This window comes from Lissotriton vulgaris, chromosome 8 (assembly GCF_964263255.1).
Source record: "Lissotriton vulgaris chromosome 8, aLisVul1.2, whole genome shotgun sequence".
In the NCBI taxonomy this organism is placed as follows: Eukaryota; Metazoa; Chordata; class Amphibia; order Caudata; family Salamandridae; genus Lissotriton; species Lissotriton vulgaris.
This window is the reverse complement of record NC_141696.1, coordinates 237,812,245-237,835,478: the sequence shown is the minus strand read 5'-3', so window position 1 is coordinate 237,835,478 and position 23,234 is coordinate 237,812,245.

The window sequence follows — 23,234 nt, the reverse complement described above, 5'->3', positions numbered from 1 at the left end:
TCTTTGGGTCTCATCTGGCTCTACGGGCTAGGATCTATGGGACTTATGTTGCTCAGTCCCTCATTTCCAATATCATGGCTCTTTTTCAATCCCTGGATGGCATATCAGACTGTTCTGGACTTTTGGACCATATTGAGAGGCAAGTGAAGTTCCTTTTGGATGTGTCCTTTGATGTAGGTAGGGTCTCAGCTCTTTCAGTGGGGGCCTGTGTTGCGGCTCAACGCAATTTGGTTTTGAAGTATTGGAAGACTGATTCTGCTCAAAAGGCCACTGCCCTGCATTTACCTTTTCAGGGTACTATGTTGTTTGGGGAGGAGTTGGAGGGCAAGTTGCATAAGCCTTGTAAGGAAAAGAATCACTCCTCTTCTTTAAAGAAGTCTTTTACTGAAAAGGGGTTTTCGAAGCCAAAATCCCCCTTTCATCGCCATCCAGGTGGCAGTTCTCTAGAGGTCATGGGAGGTCTGAAGGATTAGAAGACTGATTCTGCGCAAAAGGCTGCTGCCCTGCATTTTCTTTTTCAGGGAGGTTTTCTTCTGGCCGGGGTTGGGACAGAAAGGCAAAGTCTCCCCGCCTAACCCTCGGTCCTGACTATACGAGAGGCATGTAAAGGTCCTTTTGGATGTGTCCTTTGATGTAGTGAGGGCCTCAGCTCTTTCAGGGGTGCCTGTGTGGTGGCTCGATGCAATTTAGTTCTGAAGGATTAGAAGACTGATTCTGCGCAAAAGGCTGCTGCCCTGCATTTTCTTTTTCAGGGAGGTTTTCTTCTGGCCGGGGTCGGGACAGAAAGGCAAAGTCTCCCCGCCTAACCCTCGGTCCTGACTATATGATGGACATCCATGGATTGTTGGTAGGTGGACGAATTCAGTACTTTATACTGGCCTGGTCGCGGTTTACTTCCGATATGCAGGTTTTTTTACATTGACCACCGGGGGGATCGCATTGAGTTTCACGGTACCCCCGCTGGGTTTTGGGGTTCGTCCAACTCCTTGGCTGTCCTGTCTGTCCAAGAGGAAAGGGTTATCCCTTTGGATCGAGTCACTCCTGCACAAAGGGACAATGCTGATGGTGCATACTCTGGAGAGGCCGAGGGGATTTTAGTCTCAGTTTTTTTTGGTGCCCAATTTCACCGGGGATTCTGTCTAGTGCTGAACTTGAAGGCTCTGAGGTTCGCCTGATCATCAATATGGTGACTTTTCAGAGGGTGATTCCGTTGGTTCTCCGGAGACATTTTATGTGCACCCTGGATCTGCAGGATGCTTACTACCATGTCCCAGTTTATCCCAACTGTTGCAGATTCCTGAGGTTTTGACTCTGGGGCAGTCATTTTCAGTTTTGTGTCCTGCCATTTGGCCTTTGGTCTGCCCCGAGGGTTTTCACAAAGGTTGTAGTTCCTGCTTTAGTCTTACCTCGACTATTGGCTGGCCCATGCTCCTTCTTGGGATCAGCTGCTGCTGTTTAGAGGGGGATGTGTTTGGCTTTGGAGGCTCACAGGTTTCTGCTGAACCATCCCAAATGAAATCTGATGCCCTCTCAGGACCTGACATTTATCAGGGCCCGCTTTCACATGGACATAAACAGGGTGTTCTTGCCAGGCTCTCGGGCTTTGACCTTGGGTTCTGTTGCTCTGTCCTTCCTGCAGGGTGTCTCCTTTCCTGTTCATCTTTGATTGCAGCTTCTGGGACTCATGGCAGTGGCAGTGTTCATGGTCCCTATGGCACAATTTAATCTCCCTCCTCTGTGGGTGCATCTGTTGTCTTATGGGGCTCCCCAGACTCGGGATCTGGGCATTCTGGTTCCAGTTTCTCCTTCCCTCCTCCCAGCTCTGCATTGGTGTATGGTGTTGGCCAACCTCTCCAGGGGTCACCGTTGCAGCCCTCTCCTCCAGTAGTCCTGCCAGTGCTTTCGGGTGGGGGCCGATGTTTGGATTTGGCTCGCTGCAGTGGTGCTGGTCCCTCCAGGAGGGGAGGCGCTCCTCCAATTGGAGGGAGTTGTCGGCGGTGTCTTGAGCGGTCCTGGGGTTTCATCGGATGTTGTTGATGCAGAATGTGGCTGTTCAGTTTTGGACTTTTGGACCATATCGAGAGGCATGTAAAGGTCCTTTTGGATGTGTCCTTTGATGTAGAGAGGGCCTCAGCTCTTTCAGGGGTGCCTGTGTGGTGGCTCGATGCAATTTAGTTCTGAAGGATTAGAAGACTGATTCTGCGCAAAAGGCTGCTGCCCTGCATTTTCTTTTTCAGGGCACTATGTTGTTTGGGGAGGAGTTTGGGGGCAAGTTGCAAAAGCTTTTGAAGGAAAAGAAGCGCTCCTCTTCTTTAAAGAAGTCCTCCACTGATAAGGGTATGTCGAAGCCAAAATCCTCCTTTTATCACCATCCTGGTGGCAGTTCTCTAGAGGTCATAGGAGGTTTTCCTCTTGCTGGAGTCTGAACAGAATGGCGAGGTCTCCCCCCCTAACCCTCGGTCTTGACTATATGATGGACATCCATGGATTGTTGGTAGGTGGAAAAATTCGGTACTTTATACCGGCCTGGTTGCATTTTACTTCCGAGGTGTGGGTTTTGGACATTGAGCGCCGGGGGGACCCATTGAGTTCACCGTGCCCCCGCTGGGTTCTGGGCTTCGTCCAACTCCTTGGCCATCCTGTCAGTCCAAGAGGACGGGGTTGTCCCTGGGGATTGAGTCAATCCTGCACAAAGGTGCAATTCAGATGGTGCCCGCAGAGAAATTTAGTCTCTGATCTTTCTGGTGCCCAAATTGAAAGGGGGATTCCTACTAGTGCTGGACTTGAAGGCTCTGAGGTTCGCCTTTCATCAAAATGGAGACTCTTCTGAGTGTGAATCCGTTGGTTCTTTGGGGACATTTTATGTGCACCCTGGATCTGCAGGATGCTTACTAGCATGTCCCTGTTCATCCTAGCTGTCGCAGGTTCCTGAGATTTTGCCTCTGTGGCAGCCATTTTCAGTTTTGTGTCCTGCCATTTGGCCTTTGGTCTGCCCCGAGGGTGTTCATGATGGTGGTTGCTTCCTTGGTGGCTTCCCTGCATCTACAGGGGATCGTGCTTTACACTTACCTCGATGATTGGCTGGTCCATGCTCCTTATTCAACACATAGAAAAAACTGGTGGTCTAATAGAAGATAAAAACTACAGAGGCTGAAAGGAAGAGAGTCAAATCTGATAACTCGTCACACCAAAAGACCATGATCGCTACCATAGTTGACATATGCGTAACTCTGTGACAGAAGAAAAACCTGAGGAGGGGAGAAAGAAATAAGGATTTCCATCAACTGTCCATCCTGACCAGTGTCATCATTTGGAATTGTCAAAGTGCCCCTGTCACCTCAGTTCTTCTGGCAACAAGCCAAAAAATGGTGGACTGGGCGTAAGGAGGAACCAGTAAGAAAAACAATTGACCAAATCAATCGATTGATGCAATGCAGAGATAAACAATACGTGAACGTGAGATTAAAAAAGTCTCAGCAGCAAACCAGAAAGCTTTATTAGTGGTTGCTGATGAGCTTATTAAAAACAGTGTCTCGGCAATATACAAATCTGCCGGGTGTAGTGGTCTACTAGTTTCAGCCGTATGGGTCACAAGACCCCGGCTTTCTTCAGGGCCTTTAAGTAGAAGCTACTGCATTTAGTGCAATTTGACTAACAAGAGACAAAAGTGCATAAAAAGAAAAACATAAAGTTGTCACAATTCGACTAGTTGTGAACTTGTACAATACCTCCACACAGGTCAGATGGTTATTCAAACCTATCCCGTGTGAGGTATCAGGCCTCACCTCACCTGGCTCAGACTCAGGTATAGGGAGGCACCGCCCTCTCCGTCGGTACCTCAAGCAAATCTAATGAGGCTAAGGGAGGTCCATGCTCCTTCACAGGATCAGCTTTTGGTCAATCAGAGGGTGATGTGTTTGGCTTTGGAGGCTCATGGGTTTCTGCTGAAACTTCCCAATTGTCGTCTGATGCCCTCTCAGGACCTGACATTTATCGGGGCCTGCTTTCGCATGGACCTAAACAAGGTGTTCTTGCCAGGCCCCTGGGCTTTGACCTTGGGTTCTTTTGCTCTGTGCTTCCTGCAGGGGGTCTCCTTTCCTGTTCATCTTTGATTGCGGCTTCTGGGGCTCATGGCAGCAGCAGTGTTCACGGTCCCTTGGGCGCGATTTCATCTCCGTCTTCTGTGGGTGCATCTGTTGTCTAATTGGGCTCCCCAGTCTTGGGATCTGGGCATTCTGGTTCAGGTGTCTCCTTCCCTTCTCCAAGCTCTGCGCTGGTGGACGTGTCGGCCAACCTCTCCAGGAGGTCACCGTTGCAGCCCTCTCCTCCTGTGGTCCTGGCAATGCTTTCAGGTGAGGGCAATCATGGGGTTCGGCTTGCTGCAGTGGTGTTGGTCATTCCAGGAGGGGAGGCGCTCCTCCAATTGGAGGGAGTTGTCGGCGGTATCTCGTAGAGGCAGAATATTGTTGTGCGATCTGACAACATGGTGACTATAGCCTACGTGAATCATCAGGGGGATCTGGTCCCAGTCTCTGAATCCAGTGGTGGTTCCCTTGTTTTGTTGGGTGGTGGAGCAACTGTTGTCTCTGTTCGCAGTTCACACCAGGGGCTTGAACAATGGGGTGGCGGAGTTGTTTTTCCCCCTCCCAGGAATTGTCTCTATCTCCAGTATTCTTTCGGCAGATCTGTGGAAGGTTTGGTTTTCCTTTCCTGGAACTTTTTGCTTGCCAGCGCAATGCTCAACTTCCTCGTTTTTGTTCCAGAGTTCCTCAGGTGGGGGCCTGAGGAGTGGATGCACAAACTCTTCCTTGCCAGCCAGCCTGTTGTATGCTTTTACACCCATTGGTCCGATTTCCCGGTTCCCTGCTCGCCTAGTGCGGGAGTCTAGGGAGGTGGTGGTGGTGGTTCCATTTTGGCCTCGCAGATCTTTGTTCCCCATTCTGAAGATGTTGGATGTTCAGGGTTTGTGGTGCTCTCCTGCTTTCCATGCCCGCTGAGGTCAGCTCCCAGGTTGCCTCTACTGCGGCTGCAGTTGTTGGTTTGGAGGTTGAGAGGCAGGGGTTGTGGCGTAGGGGTTTACCCAATAACTTAGCATTGTCTATTCAGTGGTCTCGTTGGCCTTCGACTCTGAAGTCCTATAGGACACATTGGGAGAATTTCCAGCGCTGGTGTTGTGCTCTGGCCTTGTCTCCCCTGTAGTGTTCTCTGCCAGAAGTGCTAAATGTTTCTCTGGGAAACGTTCGGCTGTTTCCACCTTGCGGGCTCAGTGGGCAGCCATTAAGGTGTTTCGTTCCCCTTGGGGAATTTGTTGGATGTGGACGACTTGGTGTTCCAGTTGCTGTGGAGTTTTTAGTTGTCCCGTCCTTTGGTGAAGCCCTTGTTCTCTTTATGGGACCTTCTCCTTGTTTTGCGTGCATTGGTGGCTGCTCCGTTTGAGCCTTTGACTGAGGTGGATCTTAAGTTTGTCGTCTTCAAGGTGTTTTTTTTGGTGGCAATCACTTCGGCCAGGCGCCGTGGTGGTTCTGATGGGGAGGGAGCCTTTCCTGTCGCTTTCTGATGATGGGGTGGTATTACGTTTGGATTCCTCTTTTGTTCCGCAAGGTTCCTTCGCAGTTCCATCGTTCTCAAGAGTTGGTCTTGCCTGCCTTGAGGGGGGATCGATTGTCAGAAGATGATCTTCCTTGGCCCCTGTTGGATGTCAGTCGTGTTTTACAGGTTTATCTGGATCGGACTCGTCCTTTCAGGAATTTGGACTCACTGTTTGTCTCTTTTGGGGTTTTCATCCCAGGTGGGAAGGCTTCTTATTCATCCATTGGTCGTTGGTTGCGGCAGGTCATTGAGTTGGCTTACTCCCTTTCGGGTTCTCCTCTGCCTGGTGGGGTGCAGGGTCATTCTACTCGTGGGATGGCGGCTTACTCAGCTGAGGTGCTGGGGGTTTCCCTGTCTGGGATGTGTAGGGCGGTGATGCAGCGATACTCCGGAAATAATTTCTAGAATTCCATTACCTTCCCCTGAAGTATCAATCATGCACTTATTCATCAGTGGGGCCCATAACACTGTGAATCATTCATGCACACTTTCTTTCTACTTCATGGATCGGCATGAATCAAAGGAGAGCTGCTGTATTGCAGAGTGTTTAAATCAAACTAACTATTTATAATATATACATCTGCAGTTTTATTTATTTACCATGGCTTTATGTCAACAAGAAATTTATTTAAACACACCACCATTGTTGGCAATAGATCTGCTAGTAAAAAATTAGGCTAAGGATGAACAAGACCAGCTTAATTCTTCATTTATCTAATTTTTATTTAAAGAAAATTCTCCTAGCGTAATCAGTATTTATTCACTTTAAATTCATAGCATAATCAGTATTTATTCACTTTAAATTTGTTTATTGCAATTAGTTATAAAGAAAGAAAAATCATTTTAACGCGCAAACTTATATTTCATTTAATTTTAAGTTCAAAGAAATGAATGCAGTATTTGACATTTACAAGACATAAGTATTAGCAAAAAACAAAATAGTTCCCAAAATTCATTTCTCTATTCCCTAAAGCTATTTACCCTCATCTAAAGACTCCTACTCATTCAAACAAAGTTTAAAGTTGAAAAGTTTAGGTTCTTACGCTCCAAGGAAATTCAGCATTCCGGCAGCATGTCAGGATACACAGATAGAAATCGAAAAGAGAGCTTTTTTCTAAACTCCAGGTCTATTCTTGTATACCCTTTTCTCCTAGCTAAACTATCTAAAATCAGTAACATTTGGGGTCTACAACGATTTTGATTGGTTAGTTCAAGGGGTGGATGAGCATAACCTCATCATCTTATTACTTGACTTCCGCAGAGTCAGCTAAATGAATTTGACCATTGTCTTTAGGGTTACCAGTTCCATTGTGTCCTTTAAATTGTAATTTTAGGCTTTTTTCCCAGGGTTTACAATACGGATGCCCATTTTTATTGGCAGACAGTCAGGGTTTGAGAGCACTACATCCTTGACCTGTTCCGTTCAGCTAAGTCAGCTCACACACGTCTGCAGCTCCATTCAGCAGCGCATGCGTACTTCACATTAATCTCGGAGTCATGGAAAACGTCCATCTTGGACTAGGCCTCACAGGCCACAACAGGAACTATTATAGAAACAAACACAATTGAATGTTGATAATGAAATATAGCCCTTCTATTTACCTCCCCCCTTACTGAGGTATCCCTGTTAGTTATTACCAAGCAAATAAAGCCACATTTATGCGTGATTTGCTCACCTGTCTTCATGTTTTTGCCACAAATAGACAAACAGTAAGCACATTTATGCCACCTTTGGTTAAATGATAGCGTTAGCGTTACTTTCAGACGTCACATTATCACTCAGTTAGTCGATTATGGTTGCAACACAAGCAATTTAGTATCCTACATGTATTTTGTGTGTGCATTCTATTCTATGTTCATTAGTTTTTTCCAAACCACAAGATGAGTTCATGTTACTGTTATGAGAAAGTTACTTCACGAGGGGTATACAAAATGTTGCTTTTTACTTCCCTCCATCAGCGGCACTTGGGAGTCCTCTAGCATGTTTGTGCGGCATTATCAGATCCAGAATTTGCTGGGTGATGATGCTAATTTTGGGTTGGGGGTGTTGCAGTCTGTGCGCTCCTTACTTCATGCCTCTGTATTCCAATAACTCACTGTGTGTTGCTGTTTCTCTGTGTCCTGATGGTTTGTTGTGGATGAATGCCGGTGTGCTGCTTTAGTATTCTCACTTGTAATTAATGGGACGAGGACAGGAGGGACCTGGGGGGAATGCTCTATTACTTACTGGTAATCTTCATTACTCCTGGTCCCGTTGTCCTCGTCCCATTCATTACTTCCCTCCCTCCCCTCATGTTGTCCGGCCTTCATCTGGGGCTTGGTAGTTCAGGAGAAATGCTTGGTAAGTACATTTATGTACTCCCGGGGGAGGGGGAGGGTCCATCATTCATTTGTTCTTTTTTCAGTTGGTGAGATAGGATTATCTCACTTGTAATGAATGGGACAAGGACAACGGGACCAGGAGTAATGAAGATTACTCGTAAGAAATAGGGCATTCCACTGCATGAAAAGCACCATCACCAAGCAAACAATCCTACTGGCCTCCTGAAGATAAAGCGTCATCAAGTCATTAGATATTCATACTGCACCGGGTGAGAACTCTGCCGCCAGAATATTAAAGGCTGTTGCATACCCACCATCTCTGTCAGCAGGGCCAAGTGTATGATTGAGCTCCTCGGGCCCTGATTCACCCTGTCAAAGCACTGGTTCTGGCACAAGCACTCATTGTGATAATTAGCTGTTCATTATGCTCAATGTCCATGTGGCGAAACCCACTGTTGATTCTGACAACACAGCAAACATGTGCAAGTGTGGCATCACACAGGACGATGACATTAAAAGAAGATGGTATATTCATTTCCCCCTTTCCCCCCTTTTTTTCCTTTATTACTGATACGTTTCCATTTCTTTCATATCTACAACATACTTCCATTGTGTTTTTGCTTCTATGATATTGTATTACTTTGTTGTCACAATCTCTTCTTCAATAAACTTTAAACTTAAAAAAAAGATGACAGATTAAAAAGGTAACGAAAAAGCTGTCCCTTTATTTGCAAGTAGAATATGTCTTGCTTTTGCTCTTAATACACATAGAACATATCCACAAATTGACTGGACACAACTGAATCCACTAGAAACAACTTACAACTGTGTCAATTCCAAATTTGGCCACTTGTCAAGCGTGAGGAAAGCTTCAAAGTCTCTGCATAATCCACATGATGGCCTGATCGTGGTCTGTCATGATGTATAAGGCAGGTTCTGTTGCCATCCGTCTATGATTGTTCTTCTGTGCATATTAGTGACATTTCCCTCAACGCCTATATCCTATCTCTCACATCCAGTCTCGATCTGAATTCCGTGGTTTTAAAACAAAAAACAAAAAACAAAAATATTGGAAGATCGGCATATATGCAGAGCGGAACATATAATTTTCCATCAATTGTAGATTGTAGAGGAAACGTTTAAATGTAGCCTTGAGATTGCTGGCACCATAATGACTCCACGTCTCCAATGCTTGATGGATTTAAAGCAGAACACATGTTAATCTGCTCTTATTATACTTTTTCCATCTGTCTGATGTACCTGATAATAGTCCAATTCTGTCCTACTTTCAAAACCTTTTAGTGCAGTACCGTATAACAAGGGCACCCACATTCCAGTACCGCATAACAATGGCACCCACATGCCAACTCCAACCGTGAGATCATGGTGCCCTGAACTGGGTAAGCTAATTATCACGCTACTTTTCAACTTTGCGGGAGTGGCAACTGTGAAGATATCTGAAATAGAGCACGGGTCACCTTGTGGTGCAATGTTCTGCCAGCTTTTTAATCTTTAAACTGCATGACCTAGTGAGTCATTTTCAGGAAAAGGGTAGGAATTTCCTGGCCAATTCATTATATAATAAAGAGTAACCTGTCCAACAAAATACATGGGAACTCACACAGCGTTATCCTCTGTGGTTTTACGGCACGGGCACTAATTAGGAAAGAACGGTGAATACTGGTCACGGTGGCCTCCAGCCCGCAAGCCTGATATGAATGAATGTGCCTTGTTTATTTGTCAGTCACTTTCAATAGGTGCTTAGAGAAACTCCTGAGAACGACTCACGTTCCAGTTTGATAAACAAGAGAACGCTCGCACAGGAACTTAATATAAATGGTTTCCCAGATACTACCAGACTTTGGCAAACTGTGCACTTTCTCAAGCACACCAGGGCCACACCTCTCTGGCACTCAGAACAGCTTACCTCACTCACGTTTTGTTTTTACATCAACTCTTCCACCATCAATACCCTCATCTGAAGTGTCAAATAATTCATTGACCAGTATTACATTTTAGAGGCAACTATTGCAATTCTAACACGAGCCATGTAGTTAATTTCCAAATTTGTCATTGAAAGAGGGACCCAAAGAAATACCTCTTGTCGAAAACGACTATACATAAACTCTTTACATGCATTTTTAGGATAATCGAGAAAGTCACAACCTCTATTATAGAAGGCGATGAATACATAACAGCACACGATTACCGTGCAGTAATATAAAGATTCACTGAAACAATGCTGATAAATGTTATGATTCTTTATTTAGAATATTTTAATTGTAGTTTGAAAAATATAAATTGCATGAAAAGCTTACGTTGAGTGGATGCTAATATGGTTAGAATCTAATATCTAAAAACGACTGAAATTTGCAATTTATGGAAAGCTTTGTAATGCCAATGCACTGATCGTGGGCACGCAAGTGTTGTCGTAGATCACATCATTGTAAGCATCAGTTTCAGTTTAAATATAAGTTTATTTAGATAAAAGTCTGTAAAATAAAATCCAGTACCACACATTAAACCATAAATATCTGAATCACCATTCAAAATATGTAAGTAAAATCTTTTTTACTATTAAGATGTTGGCATAACCCTATTGCCATATCGCGCATTCCCAAAAATAAAGTCATACTGGATCACCCAAAAAGAAAAATTGCTCCCCTGGATCATAGAGCCAGCAAGCAGCCTCTCTTTAACCTTTTTTTTAACAAGGTAGATTACCACGTTATTAAACTTACTCAGTGGACTATCTAACCTTTTTTAATACACCTCCCATCCACATCTACACTCTTCCCTAGGGCCCTCACACCCACAGTACAATACGGCAGGAACAAAAGATCTCCGTCAAAGAGCCCCTCTGTGGGTGCCCGTCGGGTATTGCACCGCTGACCCGACGAGGAGCAAGCCCATATGATGAAGCATGACACCTAACTTGCTGGGTGTGGAAGGGTTCTAGTTCTGAAAGGGAGAATTCCCCTTTAAGTGTGCCTTCACCCATTCTTTGGTTCATCCCCTTCCCCCTTCCTTTAGCCTCCTTCACTGGGGAACTGCGCACCCTTCTTTGTTTAGCAATAGTGGATCGCCAAGTCATGGGTCCGTTTTTAGGTCGAGCCTAGCGGCAGTGCGCATGCACTACTCGCTTTGCGAGACTGCTGTAGTAGAGTATGGGAGAGAAGCCGGGCCTACTCTCTTCCCAAATTTTTCATTGGCTTGTGTTATTGTTTTTTGTAAATGCTGGCTTTGGGTTTGTTAATAGGCTTATTAGTCCCTCCTTAGTATGGCCTTGTGTTCATTTGTACCCTCCCATGGTGACTGGCCCTTTTACTTCAGTTGTTACATGGGACCAGTTATTTAGTCTGTAAGCACTATTAGGTTATTGAGTTTCTCTTACTGCAGGCTGGACATGCACTGCTTCTGCTGAAACCGCTTGTTTTTTTTTTAAGCAGCACAGCCGCCCCGGTAACACTGGCACCTGCTTTAAATCCCTTTAACCCAGCATTATCTTGTATCTTTTTCAATCCCCCAAATGGATTTAGAAACGATTAGCAAATTAAGTCATGTGAATTCCAGGTAGCACATAATCCTGTGCTAATTGGCTAAAGCTGACAACAGCAAATCTGTGTTACATGTCATCTGTACTAAAGCCACCTGACAGGTTGTTTTCCAAAGCCTGATTTATTAACAACACCACAACCACTAATACCACCAATATCACCACCACCAATATTACCACCAGCACCAATACCACCAGCACCAATACCACCACCATCAATACCACCACCTCCACCAATACCACCACCAATACCACTGTCACCACCAATATCACCACTGATACCACCACCATCACAAATACCACAATCACCAATACCACCACCACCAATACCACTACCACCAATACCAACACCAATACCACGACCACCGCCAATTCCACCACCACCACCAATACCACCACCAATACAACCACCACCAATAACACCACCACCAATACTACTACCACCAATACCACCACAAATACCACCACCACCAACACCAATACCATCACCAATACCACCACCAATACCACCACAACCACCAATACCACCAACAATACCACCTCCATCACCAATATCACCACCGCCTATACAACCATCACCACCATCATCACCACTAAAACCACCACCACCAATACCACCTCCATCACCAATATCACCACCGCCTATACAACCACCACCACCATCATCACCACTAAAACCACCACCACCAATACCACCACCATCAATACCACCAAGAATACCACCACTACCAATACCAATACCACCACTACCAATACCACCACCAATACCACCACCACCTATACCACCACCAATACCGCCACTAATACCACCAATACCACCACCTCCACCATCAATACCACCTCTACCAATACCACCAGCACCAATACCACCACCACCAAAACTACCATTACTACCACCACCAATAATACCACCACCAATACCACCACCACCACCCATACCACCCCACCAAAATCACTACCACCTCCACCAATACAACCACCACCTCTAATACCACCACCACCAATGCCACCACTACCAATTCCACCACCACCACCAATACCACTACCACCAATTCTACCACCACCATCATCACCACCAATACCATCAGCACCACTAATACCACCTCCACCAATACCACCAACACCACCACCAATACCATCACCACCAATACCACCACCACCAATACTACTACCACCAATACCACCACAAATACCACCACCACCAACACCAATACCATCACCAATACCACCACCAATACCACCACAACCACCAATACCACCAACAATACCACCTCCATCACCAATATCACCACCGCCTATACAACCATCACCACCATCATCACCACTAAAACCACCACCACCAATACCACCTCCATCACCAATATCACCACCGCCTATACAACCACCACCACCATCATCACCACTAAAACCACCACCACCAATACCACCACCATCAATACCACCAAGAATACCACCACTACCAATACCAATACCACCACTACCAATACCACCACCAATACCACCACCACCTATACCACCACCAATACCGCCACTAATACCACCAATACCACCACCTCCACCATCAATACCACCTCTACCAATACCACCAGCACCAATACCACCACCACCAAAACTACCATTACTACCACCACCAATAATACCACCACCAATACCACCACCACCACCCATACCACCCCACCAAAATCACTACCACCTCCACCAATACAACCACCACCTCTAATACCACCACCACCAATGCCACCACTACCAATTCCACCACCACCACCAATACCACTACCACCAATTCTACCACCACCATCATCACCACCAATACCATCAGCACCACTAATACCACCTCCACCAATACCACCAACACCACCACCAATACCATCACCACCAATACCACCACCACCAATACCACTGACACCAATACCACCACCACCACCAACATCACCAACACCACCAACACCACCACCAATACCACCAGTAACACCACCAATACCACCAGCAACATCACCTCAAATAACAGCACACCACCAAAATCACCAATGCCATCAATAACACCACAACTAATACCACCACCGCCACCAATACCACTATCATCACCAATACCACCACCACCAATATCACCACCAATACCAATACCACCACCACCAATACCGCACCCAATACCACCACCACCAATACCACCACTGCCAGCACTGATACCACCAACCACCAATACTAATACCACAACCACAAATGCCACCACCAATACCAATTACCACCACCAATACCAAAACAACCACCACCAGTACCAATACCACCACTAATACCAATACCATCACCAATACCACCAATACCACCACCATTAATACCACCTCCACCACCAATGCCACAAATACCTCCACAAGAATGCAGCACACATAGAAAGATCAAAAACACTGGAGAAATAAAGGTATTTCTCATCTTTGCACCATTTGAACACCTCTCCTGGGAGACGTTAGAATCTGATGCATTCCCATCTTTACAAAACCTTGTAAATCTATGAATTTGTCAGAATCCATGCTTGTTGCATGGAAACACCCACAGCAACAACCATGGAACGCCCCTTTCACGCAGAGTAATGTGTTAAAGGGGGCCATATTTACAAGACCATTGAAAGCCGCATAGGATGGCTTTGCATAGCATTGTAAATATTGCTCACCATTGTGCACCACTGGAGGGTCAAAAATTGTGATGTTCCGATGACATATGGGTCTTATAAATATGCCCCTCAATATAAAGAAAGGTTATGAGATCACCCAAAGAATGTTTTGATACACCAAATGAGGATTACCTACTCATTTCTCTCCTTTGTGACAGAATGCTCTCAATGCATAGAGATTGCTTACCTACCCTAGGCAAATACAAATCCTTCCAATATAGCTTCTTCTTCTGAATGCTGGTGCCGGCCTCATACAAAAGAAGGAAGTTAGCCCACTATGGTCATGTTTTGCTTTTGGGGGAGGTTTGCCTATCGTAGCATTCTGTAAGTAAGTGTGTTTAATGCTTTAGCGTGTAAAAGCCTATTACTTTGGAGGACATGCAATGTAGCAGCCCGTTTGGTACAGTGTTTTATTTATATCTGATTTAAAAGAACAGAACATGAATAAAGATGTAGGTGGATTACCTTTTTGCCACCTGCTTTGTGGTCCTTCTGAATTCCATTAATGGATAATTCCCCCACCCCCTTCCCGGAAAGCTTTGTTATGGCCATCGAGACTGGCTGACCAGAAGTCTCCAGACCATACAGAACTCAACTGCCAGACTCACACTCAGAGTTAACACCCCCGCACCCACATCATCCTGAACCTCAAAGCCCTCCACGTTCTCTCCATTCATAAATTGGCCCTCTTTAAACTCCTTACACTCACACATACAAAACCTTAGGCAACATCGGCTCTTCCTGCCGCAGCAGTTGCATTAACTTCCACATACCTGCCAAACACTTCCTCTTAGCTGCACTCACACACATCCCCTGCATAAGGAGAGCCAGATGCTGCGACCGGGCCTTCTCCTACCTAGCTGCCAAAGCCAAAAATGACATACTCCGGTACATCAGAGCTGCCTTCTCAGTTCTTGAATTTTGCAAGAAACTGATGACATGGCTCTTCAGCTAAGATTGCCTTCAATTCAGCCCATGCTCCTTATGCTTTTCCGTGCCCGGGTACCCTACAGAGTGAGTCAATCATTGTATATTTACCAATAGCAAACATTTGTCTTGCTTGCATTAGGTTCCGTGACACCCTTTATATGTCACTAACTGCTGCCACTAGCTACCCTTATCTTACATCCCTTGTGCTCAATAGAACAGTTCTGCAGTGTTGGATAAATGCTCCGGGTTACTTTCAAAATGTAACTAATACAGATTACAAGATGTACCAACGTCATTTAACTATTAAACAATATAAATTGTTTTTATTAGTACATAATGGAAATATGTATCATTACATTACTTGATGATGTCATTATGTAGAGTAAATAATTAAAACAATCGTGATTTATATTATCCGACATTGGCAGAGCAACGTGTAGGTCTCGTACATAGATAGCAAGGGGTGCAGCCTGGTAGGTTTGAGGTCCAATCATAAAAGTGGATGGTGTTCCCATTGCTGGAACATCAGGGAGTGCTGTATATGAGGACCAAGGTGCCCTGGCATAGTTTCCTAATGATCTTGATCTTTGAGTTGCAGAGGTGCTGCAGGTCAAGATTCAGATATCATGGCAGCATTGTGAGTAAATCAGTTCTGGAATAATTTAGAAATGTGTGTCTACTGTCAAAGCTGTCTGTAAGTTGAAGTACTGAAAACTTGGGGGAAAAGTAAAAAAAACTAAGGTGCACATGAGGAGTGGCCTGTAGTCCTCTTCATGGCAGTCAGCTAAGTCAGAGTTCCTTTGAGGTGGGGATCTGTGGAGTCAACATGACTGATCATCACCACACTGAAGGGGTGAGGGGAGATGTCCCTTGGGGCTCTGAAGACTTGATCTCATCTTGTGTGGCAGGAATGAATTGATGCAGCGCTTTGTGACATTTCACCTGCCACTTGCCCTTCAGTTTACCTAATGCAAAGAAGATGATGGTGCACTGAGTTTTGCTTTGAAAAATGGGGAATCTTAAGAACATATATGTTGGAGTCTGTCTCTGAAGCAGTAACCACTGGAATGGTGAGCTGGTGGAGAATCTAACGGAGAACATTGATATTGTAGGAGTTAGTTGGTCCAGGATCTGGGCTGTGCTTCAGACTATCCAAACTTGGTCTAACACTGCCCCTACAATCATCTTCATGGTAGCAAAGAGTGAAGTCTAAGGACCAGGGACTTTAGAGGAGCCTGGCGGCATGTCTGACTGTGGTGGATCATGCCAATCTGAATTTTTGCAGTGGTTCTTGGTTGCCTGCATTTCGATGCCAGTATCCCTAAGCTCTCTAGTTCCAGCTAGATCCAGCTGATCCTCAAGCATCTTGGACATTTTGATGCAGAACTGTGATTGTCCTTGTCCTTCCTACTCTGGTCTATGTAGTGACTTATGTGCAGCCATGTTGAGATGACTTCATGGCTTCACCTTTCTTTCCTATGATGAGTAAGAGTTCAGCAGCTCTGGAGTGCTATGGCATTAGTGGAGCACTGTAGAAAAAGAGAGAAGTGCTGCAGATCTCTCAGCGGCACTTAAAGCTTACACTGTCTCTCGCCTCCTTTATGTGTTCCAGGTCCTTCCCATTAGTGCTGAAAAAGAGGTTCTGGAGGGTTCCCAAAAAGACTTCTGAGATTTGTATGGGAAAGGAAACTACCAAGGCATGGTAAAGGCTTCAGAGTACAGATGATAATGCCTTGCTTTTCCAGACATGATGGCATACTATAGAGCAACACCTCTGTGTATCCTTTGTGAGTTAACTCTAAGGAATAATGAGTGTCCCGTAATAATCCACAAACTACAAGTGCCAGGGATCCCAGGAGTTACAGAGAGGAGAGTAGGAATAATAGGGATTACAAGTATGTTGGGCACATATTATGCAGGAATCAGTGTTTTGGTGTTTCGGTGTTTCAGCATTAATTCCTGCATTTCTTAGTGGCCAGCGGCAATTAGGATAGGTGGGGCGATGGGTGAATAATAACTCAATCAATTAAAACTTCATTCGGCCACATGATGGCCATAAAAGTACATTTTACATTTTGAAAAAGACATTGATGTAAGTTAAAATAGAGAAAGTTATAAAAACACAAAGGGCAAACATTTTCTAATGACCCAAATCATAATTATGAACCCGCCATATTATTTCGTGTACGGATCGCCCTTGACAGAAAACAAGCAACTCCATAACAAACGAAGGGGGAAGAAAGCATTTGTAGGTAGGTCAGTGCTGGCCTAACTTGTGCAAAATAGCGATCTTTAAAAAGTGGTAGAATATATTTAACTCTCAGTTCAGTATAAAAACCACCGAAAAACATAAAGTGCAATATATCCTGTTCGGAGGAGTTGTCACATGCGCATGGTTGCAAAGAGTCTAACTTTGAGAAGCCTTTAGGTCCGGTTAGGAGCCAATGAATACAACTAAATCTAAACCTAGATAAAATGAAGCGGTGATGCAAGTTATTTACAAAGGACCAAAATGGTTGACTTAAAATACCAGGACCTAAAATCATAAAATATCTACATGAAGGTTTCATATGTTCTTTTGTTTCTCTATCTAATTGCCACCTAGAGAGAAATTGAGTTTTTACATTTTTCACCTTTTCTGGTTGCAGCTGCCTGGGATTCTTAAGCAGATCCAGTTGCCCAAGAATTGAAAGCTGCTGTGAAATATAGTTTAACCAAGGGATTTCCATGGCTCCATCCAAACTCATACAATCATCTAAGATGGTATGATTTAGATTTGGTTTATCTTTCAACCAAATATTTAGCCACCATATAAGGGGTGCTGCAGCAATTTTGTCTGTCAAGTAGCCCTGTCTTAGTTCCTCATGAATGATAAAAGGTGGAATGCTAGTGGGGAGCAGCTAAGAGATTTCGTGAATAATTATTTTCTACCCCCTGGACTTCCCTGCAATCCTTAAAACCCCACACCACACTACCATACACTGTCATTGTGACACATTTCTCATTCTATATTTTTAGCAGTGGTTGTATTGGTTTGCTACCTAATCTTCTAGCGAAATACAGTGAGGCTCCTGTCGCTCTTGCCAAGGTATTTTTCTTCAGAGAGCGCTGTGCTACCCAGGAGCCCCTGTCGTCAAATAAAACGCCCAAGTATGGATAAGTGGGCACATTGGTTAGCACTCCACCTTTACAGGGAAGAGATTTATCCCCCCTTTTGAAATAACCCATTGACATGATTTGTGATTTTTTTTAATTAATTGCGAGATCCAGGGCTTCCATAAAATCAATAAAAGAATTAACTAAAAGTTTCAATGTGTTCAGGGTCCTGGCGATTAAAACTGCGTCATCCGCATATAAAAGAGCTGGAATAGATTTAGAACCTACTCTAGGAATGTCTAGGCAAGAGTTAGGCAATACTACTCCCAGATTGTTAATATACAAAGTAAATAAGACCGGGGCAAGGATGCAACCCTGCCGTACTCCTCTTTGGACCTTCAAGGCATTAGATAGGGAGCCATCTTCGTTATATCTCACTGAGACAGTTAGATTAAGATGGGACGAATGCAGGAAACTTACTAGGTTCATGTCCATCCCAGTATCTATGAATAATTGCCATAACCTAGACCTGTTTACCCTGTCAAAGGCGGACGTTAAGTCCATAAAAGCCAATGACATACGTCCTTTTTTAGCTAGGGTATATTTACCAGTGATCATGAGTAGGTTCATGTATTGCTCTACTGTGCCTCTCCCTTTACGGAATCCAAATTGTAGTTCTGATAACACATCCCTTTCTTCCAGCCAGGTCACTAAGCGGTCGAAAATTACTTTTCCCATGATCTTTGCTGCGGAGTCTAATAAAGAAATTGGGCGATAACATCCCGGATCTTCCCTGGCTCCTTTTTAAAAAATTGGCAATATCATCGCTGTTGACTATGAATGAGGTTGACCAGCTCTTACAGCTGCATTAAACACTCCAGTTAAAATTTTCGCCCATACACCGACATCTGACTTAAAAAGATCCACCGGAATCCCATCAGGACCAGGGGCTTTCCTGGCGGACATATCCTCAATAACTTTCTGAACCTCTTTTATGTCAACAGTCAGGTCTAGGGGTAAAGGGCTGGGTGCCCAGGAGGGACCTATAGATTCTGCACCAACCTCTGAGTAGATTTGCTCGAAATGGCCAACCCACCTGTCGCTGGAATTACGCACTCTACTTTTGTTGTTTTGTTGTCTTTAAAAAAAGATCTGTTAACACCTTCCAAAATTTTGCACTATCAGCTTGTGAGCATGCCTGGGTTAAATCGTCCCAAGCCTGATCCCTAAGTGAAGCCTTCCTAGATTTTAGAGCTAAGTCATAAGCTTTTCTACAAGATTTTATCAATTCAGAGTCTTTGAGTGTGCTTTTTAGGGCAACCACGAGGGAGGGTTTTATGAGTTTTGAAACAGTCGGCGTCAAACCACTTTGCCTCATGTGCTCCTGCCTTAGACTTTTTGCTTGTTAGCTTATTACCAATTAGCTTACTTAGTCGATCATAAGCCTCTAATACTTCTATCGGCTCACTATGTGTATTTAAACAACACTAAATTTGCTCTTTGCCCTCAGCATATAGCTCAAGTAAAAAGAATTCCGGGACAATATTCTCCCATCTTATCTTTCAGTCATGGGCCGTGGGCCGAAAGACCCCATTAACCAGAGCTTTTGGCTTCCCACCCCTAAGGACCAAATAGCCTTTAGTTACCACAATAATAGGACTGTGGTTGCTAAAACTGGTTTGAGCCACCCTAACTTCCCGAATATGTTCGTCTATGGGGGCTGAAATTACAACATAGTCTATAGTGGAACTACAACCTCTACCAAAGAAAGATGGTATTGACTCTTTTCCTTCCCCAGACACTAAACAGTATAAATTATTGTTTGCTAATAAACTATCCAGATGGGTGCCTTGCCTTGAATGTTAAAAATGGGCCATTGGAGGTAAGTCTTCAACAGGCTCCCTCTCGATCACACAGTTTAATTTACATTGATGAATATTAAAATCCCCCATTCTCACTAGATCGTTGGGAGTATGTCTCCCCTGTGCGAGTTCCTCTAAGAAGACGTTGAGACCAATCAAATGTTCACTCTCGAAGTCTCTACCAAACGAGTTATAAAAATTAACAATTACCAATGTTACTCCACTTAAAAAAGTCAGTTCGACTGCTAGAATGTGTGGCGATGAGATGGGGAGACCCTTAATGGTGCAGGATAGTTTAAGAGAAATTAAGGTGAGCAAACCACCCTTCGCTCTACCAGCAATAGAGGGTGAGGCAGCTTTGAAAAAGGTGTCAAAGCCATCCATTACAAAAGAATCAGAAGTATCCAAGGTCTCTTGGAGTGTAATGATATGGGCCGCCCTTATTACCATTGACCACTGATCGTCATCTTTTTTTGCCTTCAAACCAGCAATATTCCATGTCATAAACAAACATGCCAAGGGATCTGTCACTTTGTCACATAGTGATTCTAGCGGACCAATCGGTTGTGTGAATGACTTGTACCAACTATGGTCATTGAAAGAATTTGTTGTCAATCTACACTGACCAGGCCCCTAAAGGAGCAAATCTATTTTAAAGTGGAATTAGTCTGGTCCTAGCAGGGCTGACTTCATTGGTTTGTGGTACCCTCCCTTGTACCTGAGTGTATCTATTACCCTCAAACCTGGGTATTAACTCTTTGATGGGCACTAATAAAAACCAGCAGTGCTCTTAGGCTCAAGTCAAAGCTCTGAATCGTAGTCTGTTTTAAACAGTGTTTAAAAGGGGCTACTGTTTGTAGTGGGCCACGGTTGAGCGTTCTGGAGTTGCAAGCTTCTCACAGTGCTTGTCAGTGAGTTAAAGGATATTAGTTTAAATAAAAGATTAACTTACCTAGTGCCTCGTGCTTGGTGCTCTTCTTCATTTCTGAAGCACAGGCTCCCAGAGCTCCAGCCAGCAGCACCTCTCTACCAATCCTTGCGCTGCTCTCATGCTGCTCAGGCAGCATGAAAGAAGCACCAGGATTGGCTGAAACAGGCTAGTTCGAAGCTCCTTGAGGCACTGGGGGCCAGTTCTTACTTTCCATCCAGCTGTCTAATACAGCTCGGGTTGGAGCGTTTAATGTGTGCATGTCAGGCTGGTCATTGCAAGACAGCTGGCTAAAGTGACATGCGCGCATTAAACTGTAATGCACACTATTCTTCCCGGCTTCTGCCCCGCCCTCAGAATCGGTGGCTACCAGCACGAAAAATAAAATAGTATCAATTCTGTTTTATTACCATTTTCTTTTTCACGTTTCCTGCTCTCCACGGAGGGGCAATGTTCCTCCGCTTTCATGACGGCACCCCTGCTGTGTTTTGACAGTTTTTCACACAGAAAACTCAGGTGCTCTCCACACCTGAAATTCCCACGTGAAACATCACAATAGTTAATACTAGTGGATTGCCGGGAACACTCGTAATGAGGGTCCTGAGAGAGTACAATAAGCAGTAGACCCTCATGGGCCAGGCAGCGTGGATAGATCATTCAGCATGTTCTGTCGCTGTCAAGAAAACAGAGACCTTACGTACAGTAACCTGTATACTATCACAGTGTTGGAAGTGCTGGCCTTGACTCTGATGTAGAGGTAACTCATGAAATTGCTGACCCCTAAATTCCTGATCTGGTATAACCTGCAAGTTAGTAAGGTAAATGCCTACACTGAGCATGTACTGAGGCTCCAGAAATAGCTATAAATCGCACTATGACTCAGTCTTAAACTTGTATTTTTCCAGTAACACTTAACAGCTCATGTGTTCCAATTGTGCCATAGTGCCTCATCCTTCAACCCTATTCAATTCCATCTATAGTTTCTTTAGTTGTACTGAGGTCAGATTGAGGGAGTGTGCAATATGTCATTGCCAATAATTGTGGCATTGGGTTATGCATACAGCAGGTAGGAGGAGACCTATTTTGAAATCTAAATTAATATTTTTATGGTCAATAAGGGCCCTGTGTCACCTTTCGTTAAAACTGTCCACACCCTAAGGTTGGAGCCAAAATAGAAGGATAAGGATATACCCACATTGGAGGGGGTAATTAATACAGATCTGCAACTGGATGGGTCTAATGGCTAGGGGACAACCTAGGAAGAAATAGCCTGGCTTTCCAACACATGGACAATGCATGCAAAGTCATTGTTTATCAGAATACATGGTCCACGTTGAAAGTTATCAAGGTGTTTCAGAAGAACCGGTCAATGGCCTTCATAAATCAATCTGATTTTGACTGTATACATTACTCGAGGAATTCGTAATAAACAAGAACTCTGAAATAGTTTAAATAAAGGATTTATGGCTAGGATCAGAATAATTAATAACGATATTGATTGCTTGAGATGCATGAATAGATGTTTGAAGTAATGAAAAAACGTGTTGCCGGTTTTCTTTGGACTCAAAATTAAGGGTCTGTGACCTTGAAGACAATAGGTGCTTCAGCCTAAATTATTTCTAAAATAGCGACGAGCATCAGATAATCATAGACCTAGAAACATGTCTTTTTGAAGTTTGCATAAGTCATGTCTGGGCGCTATTTAATGCCAGAAGGACTTATGCAGATGTACCTCAACACCAATGGACAACGTTGGAGATTGTGTAGGGAGAAGGGGACCACCATGTACATGTGGTGACTTTGCACAAAGTTGCATAATTTGTACCAGGAGATCCTGGCAGCTGTAATGAAAATAATTGGTAACCCTTCCTAGATGATCCAGGTTCAGGGGTGTAGCTTCAGGGGGTGTATTTCGGGTGTTACACCAGCCTAATAAATGTATTTACTACTAAATAGTTGGGGACAGGTGATTTCAGTCGGTATGGTGAGATGTATGTCTGATTTCAACAGCAATTTTAAACTACACACAGACACGTTTGCCTCTCTGCTGGTTATTTTACAAAATAATGTGTTTTCTCTCACTTAGTGCTCCTCCCAACTTGTATTCATCTCCCTTTCCATTGCCTCTTTAGCCCCTCTCATGTGCCCTGCTGGTTGTATAATGTATTTTAACATTATATGCCAGTGCCATTGTTGGAAAATCTGAAGCTCCCACTCTCAATCTTTCTATCCAAGCTATGCCCCTGTCCAGGTTTGGCTTTGTTCGGTGTCAAACCTACCCATCAG